Genomic DNA, 8,073 nt, shown 5'->3' on the forward strand with positions numbered 1-8,073 from the left:
AACTCCATATTTAGCATTTAAAATGCCATTATCATGTTTTCACTTATACAGTCGGTATAAGTTGGTTGATCATGCATGAAAGTAGCCTAAATGGATAGATTGGATTTTTCTGATAATTTGTCATATATAAATTATTTCATTTGGAGTCACGGTTTAATTTCTATGAATTTTAAAAGTTTTGGGCATTTTCTGAAAATAATAAATCATTTAAGATTTATTTAAATTCCAGAAAGGAATTATTGCGTCAACATGATGTCGGTGTGACGTCAGTAGGTCAAAGGGGCTGGTCCAAGTCAAACCTGACAGTGGGGCCCATATGTTAGTGGCTAACTAACTAATTTAATTTAGATTAACCCTAACTTACTTGGTTAGCCAGGCGGGGCCCGTATGTCAGTGACCCAGGGGGGTCAAATCCCTGGTCAACCAGGGCTAATCCACCGGCGACTCGACGCCGACGAGGCTAGACGCGGCGGCGAGGTGCGGGATTCCTCCTCCGGCGGCCAAATGGCCGGCGGAGGGTATCTACGTGATGCGGACGCTCGCCCGCATCTAGTGGTGACTGTGTTTGGGCCTGGGGTGGCCGGAATCGTCGCCGGCGATGACAAGCGCAGCGGCCGGAGTTCGGGCGAGCTCGGGTTCGGTGTTAGGGAGCACGGTAGGAGGAGCTAGTGCATGCGTTCAGCTCCTGGGAGCACGGTGAGAACGGCGACACGCTCAAAAGCGGGCGGAGGCAGCACTGGCCGCGGCAGCGACATGGCACGGCGGCGGCGAGGTTCGGCCGCGGTGGCCAGCGGGGTTAGAGGAAGACATCGGGTGGGTGGAGAGAGGGGTTGGGAGCAGAAGCTCATGGCGATCACGTAGGGAAGGTCAGCGAGCTCGGGGAGGTCCTGGCGGCGCCGAATTGAAGGTGAGGTTGCCGGCGGCCGGAGGTTGAAGACAAGCTCGAGGGCGACGCTGCAGGGCTTCCGGCGAGGCGTGGCTCGGTGAGGGGGTCGAGGATGACGTTGTGGAGCTCATGGACCCGTCGGGAAGGCGAGGGAGGCCCGGTGGTCGCGGAAACGATGAGCGGCGGCAACGTGCATGCTCGGTGGTCACGTGGGAAAGAGGCAGAGGAGGGGAGAGCGCTCGAGGGAGAGTGAGGGACGGTCAGGGAGGCTGCGTCGCGTGCGCGGAGGCATCCAAGGCGGCGGGGACGCTGGCAGGAAGGGAGCTCGCGTGGCACGTGGAGCGCACGCGCACGTCAGGCACGCGCCCTGTCCGACTGGCGGGAGGACAGCGACGACTGGCACAGGCCAGTGGGCTGGGTCGTGCTGGGCCAGGCCAGGTGAGCGCCAGGTAAAACCCTCTCTCTCTGCTTTCTATTTTTCTATTTTGTTTCTTGGCTTTTGATTTAGTAATAATACTAAACCTTTTTTTAAAACTCCTGAGAAAATTTGTGGGCACTTTTAAAATGTTTACTAACAGCCCTCAAATGTTCTCAGAATTATAAAAGCATTTAAAATATTTATAGCCATTAAATGCTCCAATTCAAATACTTATGATTTAATCCAAAAACCTTAAATGACCAAGGGAAAATATGCACCAATTTTTGTCAGAGGTCTTCACCAATTTCAAAAATGACGGACTTTTCCTGAAGTCACTTTGTGTTTATTGGAAGTGATTTTATTGGAGCCTATTTTAATTCATTTGGTGCTAGGGTTTGGTCAGTCCCCATTTCAAATTTCCATGAAGGTTAAACATGATGCATACAAGATGCAAACACTAGGCAGCACCATAAGCTAGGGATGTGACACATATATGCATGTAGTATAGCCTATTTCTGTTCAATACTCTCTATGTGTTACATTGCCAGCATATTCCATGTGCTGACCCGTTTTCGGGCTGCAACGTTCATGTTGTAGACTTTTCAGACGACGAGTATGGAGCCTTAGGTCGTGGTTCTATACTCAGTGATGCCGTTGGAGTTGATGGACTCACTTATCTTCCAAGCCTTCCGTTGTTATCGTTATTAGATGGCCTTAAGCCATATTGTTTGTAATAAGTTCTCTTTTGAGACACTTGATGTAATAAGTGTGTGATTGCTACTCTGTTATAAATCCTTCAAGTACTGTGCGTGTCAGCATTACTGATCCAGGGATGACACTGAAGCACAGAGATCGGACCGTTTGAGGTTTGGTCGCTACAAGATGGTATCAGAGCACACGCTGACTGTAGGACACGACCACTAAGATAAAGACCTAGATCACGCAACCGGATTCAAGTACTATGCGTGATTTCTGACTTCTCATCTTTTCTACTCTTTTAGGATGGCGGATGCAAGGAACAAGTTCACGCAACCGGATCAAGATACACCCTTTGGACGCCACCTGAAGGAAGTCACTAAGTACCTGAACATCGGAGTACCAAACTTCACCGGGACCTACAACGCCACTTTACCCGAAGAGGAGCGCTGGATGATTCAAGTTCAAGTTCCAGGAAGGACGTTCGCGCCAGTCACCGAGCCCATAGAGTTTTCCTTTGATGCACCAACTTGGAGTCTAGGAAAGAGCATGGCAGTCCACATCACCATGGGACATATTGGAGAAGTTTACCACAATGATCTCAAGGATACTATCTACCAAATTTGTGGGCGCCGAAATGAGCAATGGGAGATGAGCAGCACCAGGAAGGATAGATCAATCGCAACTTCTATCCAGGTGTTAAACCAGCACATTCGACGTCAGGAGAACCAGATGTGCGCATGCATGATAGATCTGAAGAAGGCGATGACAAGAATCACGGAGCTGGAGGAAGAACTCAAGGCTACACGTGAAGAGTATGAGGAGGAAATCGTCGTTCTAGTGGAGAAGAATGATGACCTGATTAAGAAGATCAGAATATTCACGGGAGACCCCACACCAGTAGAAGAAGATGAAGAACCCAAGGAGATTCGCCCGGAAGACTACATCATCATCGACGACACCGACTCTGGCATGAGCGATGATGACTATGAAGACGAAGCTGGAGCAGATATCATGGAGTCTGCAACCGAGGAATATTTCTAGTAGACCACCACATCAGTAGTAGTATTCCACCATGTAAATACAGTAGTCCGAGCACTTTTGCGATAGTTCTAGATCGATTGTATGCCCTTGTTTGATTTGAGTGAAGTGATTTTGTTTGCAATTGCCTCATGTGCATATGGTTAGTGTTTTCTCTCTAGACCTCACTCTATTCTTAATTCTCATCTTTTCTAAACCCTCAGATGCCTCCGAGACGTGACAATAGATTTGCATTTCCACCGGAGCTTACTCAGTTGATCCAGCAGCAGAATGCATTGATGTAGTTGCTAGTCCAGAATCAGAATCAGGGGAACAACAACAACAACCCACCACCACCACCACCTCTTGATCACTTAACCCGTTTCCTTAGAATGAATCCGCCGGTGTTCTCCAGTAGCACCGAGCCTATAGTAGCATATGATTGGCTCCGCAAGATTGGAAGGGAGTTAAACACTACAAGATGTACTGACACTGAGAAGGTGCGTTTTGCCGCACATCAGTTGGATGGACCAGCAACATGATGGTGGGAGAATTACACTGTCACCTACCCTATAGCCACGGTGACATGGGACCAATTTCAGCAGGCTTTCCGTACAGCCCATGTTTCAGCAAGAGCTATGGCCATGAAGAAGCGTGAGTTTTGCAACTTGCGCCAAGGAGGACGAGCAGTTGGCCAATACGTGGATGACTTTAGTAAGTTAGCACGTTATGCCCCGGATGACGTTGCCACGGATGCAGTTAAGCAGGAGAAGTTTCTGGAAGGACTGAATGATGAGTTGAGTATGCAGTTGATGGTAGAAACTTTTAACAACTACTAGGAGTTGGTAGATCGTGCTCTTATGATAGAAGGGAAGCAGCAGCAGATTGAGAACCACAAGAGGAAGTATGGACAAGGGAAATACAATTCAGGAGCTCAGCAGAAGCCACGTTTTACCCCGAAAACGGGAGTACATTTTCAGCATACCCATGGAGGAGGGAGTTCGCATAATCATAATGGCCCCAAGAATGGTAATGGGAATGGGGGGAGCAACGGTCAGAATCGTACCAACCCATCAACCCCAGCCAAGAGAGACCTAAGCCAAGTCACTTGTTATAAGTGTCAGAAGACCGGACATTATGCCAATGAATGTCCTAAAGCCCAGAAAGGAAATGGCAATGGAAGCTCTGGGAAGAAGCCGAACCCTTTCAACAAGGGACAGGTGAACCACGTTAACGTGGAGGAGGTTGAAGCCCAGCCAGATGCAGTAATAGGTAAGTTTTTGGTTAAGTCTTTTACTGCAATCCTTCTTTTTGATACTGGTGCATCGCATTCATACATATCAAGGGGATTCGTGGATAAGTATAAACTGCCCACCAAGGTTCTTAGAACACCTATGTTAGTAAACTCACCAGGAGCGGAGTATATGGCCAGTAAAGGATGTTTTCAAGTGCCATTGAGTATAGGTAGGCATGTGTTTCCCTCGGATTTAATCATTTTGGAATTGCAAGGTTTGGATGTAATTCTGGGTATGGATTGGCTACCGATGTATGGAGGAAACATCGATTCCGCCAGTAAGTCGATTTTGCTTACCACCCCAGAGGGAAGAACGATCAAGTATGGATAACGGCATGTGCCGAATAGGACCCAAGTAAATTCCTTATCAGGAGTTATACAAGAGGAGGTACCGGTGGTAAAGGATTTTTCGGATGTATTTCCAGAAGAGTTGTCAGGCATGCCACCGGATAGAGACATTGACTTTTTTGATTGAGATATTTGCCAGGCACATGACCAATATCTAAGAGACCGTATAGAATGCATGCAAAGGATTTGGAGGAGATTAAGAAGCAGATTAAAGAGTTATTGGATAAGGGATATATTCACCCAAGTTCGTCACCTTGGGGATCACCAGTACTTCTAGTGGAAAAGAAGGATGGATCGTTAAGGATGGTTGTTGATTATCGAGGATTGAATGAAGTGACGATCAAGAATAAGTACCCACTGCCGATGATCAATGATTTGTTTGACCAATTTCAAGGAGCTAAGGTATTTTCCAAGATCGATTTGCGATCAGGATACCACCAGTTGAAGATTTGAGAGCAGGACATACCTAAGACAGCTTTTACCACAAGGTATGGGCTGCATGAGTATACCGTTATGTCATTTGGTCTGACTAACGCACCTGCCTATTTTATGAACAAGATGAACAAAGTGTTTATGGAGTTTTTGGATAAGTTCGTCGTAGTGTTCATTGATGATATACTGGTTTACTCGAAGAATGAAGAAGAACATAAAGAACATTTGCGTTTGGTACTTGGTAAGCTCAGAGAACATCACTTATACGCCAAGTTCAGCAAATGTGAGTTTTGGTTGAAGGAAGTGGGATTTCTCGGACATGTTATATCCGGAGAAGGAATAGCTGTAGATCCCACCAAGGTCGTCACTGTGACAAATTGGGAAGCCCCAACAACAGTTGGAGAGATCCGGAGTTTTCTTGGACTCGCAGGATACTACCGGAGGTTCATTGGAAATTTCTCGAAGATCGCAAAACCTATGACGGAGTTGTTGAAGAAGGATACAAAGTTCAAATGGATTGAAGAATGTGAGGCCAGTTTCCAGGAGTTGAAGAAACGCTTGGTTACCTCGCCAGTGTTGATTCTGCTAGATCAGCACAAGGATTAGGAAGTATATTGTGACGCTTCACGTTGAGGACTTGGAGCAGTGCTTATGCAGGAGGGAAGAGTTGTTTCATATGCCTCACGACAGCTTAAGCCCCATGAGTTGAATTATGCTACTCACGACTTGGAGTTAGCAGCCGTAGTGCACGCTTTAAAGACGTCGAGACATTTTCTCATCGGAAACCATTGTGAGGTGTACATGGATCACAAGAGTTTGAAGTACATCTTCACGCAGAAGGAGTTGAATCTCAGGCAAATGAGATGGTTGGAGCTCATCAAGGATTATGATATGAGATTACATTATCATCCCGGAAAGGCTAACGTAGTAGCTGACGCATTGAGCCACAAGAGCCATGTCAACACACTAATGACCGGAGAGTTACCAAAGGAGTTAGCTGAGGATCTTCGTCAGCTATATTTGGAGATAGCTCCGAGATGCTATGTAGCAGCATTGGAGATTCAGTCTACTCTGATGGATAAAATCAGAGAAGCTCAGAGGACCGACAAGGAGATTGCCACCATAAAGGAGAAGATTGTTGGAAATATGCCCTAGAGGCAATAATAAAAGCATTGTTATTATATTTCCTTGTTCATGATAATTGTCTTTTATTCATGCTATAATTGTGTTATCCGGAAATCGTAATACATGTGTGAATAAATAGACACCAACATGTCCCTAGTAAGCCTCTAGTTGACTAGCTCGTTGATCAACAGATAGTCATGGTTTCCTAACTATGGACATTGGATGTCATTGATAACGAGATCACATCATTAGGAGAATGATGTGATGGAGAAGACCCAATCCTAAACATAGCACAAGATCGTATAGTTCGTTTGCTAGAGTTTTTCCAATGTCAAGTATCTTTTCCTTAGACCATGAGATCGTGTAACTCCCGGATACCGTAGGAGTGCTTTGGGTGTGCCAAACGTCACAACGTAACTGGGTGACTATAAAGGTATACTACGGGTATCTCCGAAAGTGTATGTTGGGGTGACACGGATCAAGACTGGGATTTGTCACTCCGTATGACGGAGAGGTATCTCTGGGCCCACTCGGTAATGCATCATCACAATGAGCTCAAAGTGACCAAGTGTCTGGTCACAGGATCATGCATTACGGTACGAGTAAAGTGACTTGTCGGTAACGAGATTGAACGAGGTATTGGGATACCGACGATCGAATCTCGGGCAAGTAATGTATCGATTGACAAAGGGAATTGTATACGGGGTTGCTTGAATCCTCGACATCGTGGTTCATCCGATGAGATCATCAAGGAGCATGTGGGAGCCAACATGGGTATCCAGATCCCGCTGTTGGTTATTAACCGGAGAGCCATCTCGGTCATGTCTACATGTCTCCCGAACCCGTAGGGTCTACACACTTAAGGTTCGGTGACGCTAGGGTTGTAGGGATATGAATATGCAGTAACCCGAAAGTTGTTCGGAGTCCCGGATGAGATTCCGGACGTCACGAGGAGTTCCGGAATGGTCCGGAGGTAAAGAATTATATATAGGAAGTGCTATTTCGGCCATCGGGACAAGTTTCGGGGTCACCGATATTGTACCAGGACCACCGGAAGGGTCCCGGGGGTCCACCGGGTGGGGCCACCTATCCCGGAGGGCCCCATGGGCTGAAGTGGTAGGGGAACCAGCCCCTAGTGGGCTGGTGCGCCCCCCTTGGGCCTTCCCCCTGCGCCTAGGGTTGGGAACCCTAGGGTGGGGGGCGCCCCACTTGCCTTGGGGGGCACTCCACCCCCTTGGCCGCCGCCCCCTTGGGAGATTGGATCTCCAAGGCTGGCGCCCCCCCCCTTGGGGACCCTATATATAGAGGGGGGAGGGAGGGCAGCCGCACCCATGCCCCTGGCGCCTCCCTCTCCCCTCCAACACCTCTTCCTCCTCCGTAGAGCTCGGCGAAGCCCTGTCGGAGTACTGCTTCTCCACCACCACCACGCCGTCGTGCTGCTACTGGAGCCATCTTCCTCAACCTCTCCTTCCCCCTTGCTGGATCAAGAAGGAGGAGACGTCACGCTGTCCGTACGTGTGTTGAACACGGAGGTGCCGTTCGTTCGGCGCTTGGTCATCGGTGATTTGGATCACGGCGAGTACGACTCCCTCATCCCCGTTCTCTGAACGCTTCCGCTCGCGATCTACAAGGTATGTAGATGCATTCGATCACTCGTTGCTAGATGAACTCATAGATGGATCTTGGTGAAACCGTAGGAAAATTTTTGTTTTCTGCAACGTTCCCCAACAAAGATGAGCAAGGGAAAAGTTAAAGGATTTCATGAGGATGAACACGATACCTTATGGTTTGAGGACCGCATTTATGTGCCTAATGACCCGGAGATTAGGAAGCTAATTCTGCAAGAGGCCCATG

This window comes from Triticum urartu, chromosome 7A, assembly GCF_056163025.1.
Source record: "Triticum urartu cultivar PI428250 chromosome 7A, HENAU_Tu73, whole genome shotgun sequence".
Taxonomy (NCBI): Eukaryota; Viridiplantae; Streptophyta; class Magnoliopsida; order Poales; family Poaceae; genus Triticum; species Triticum urartu.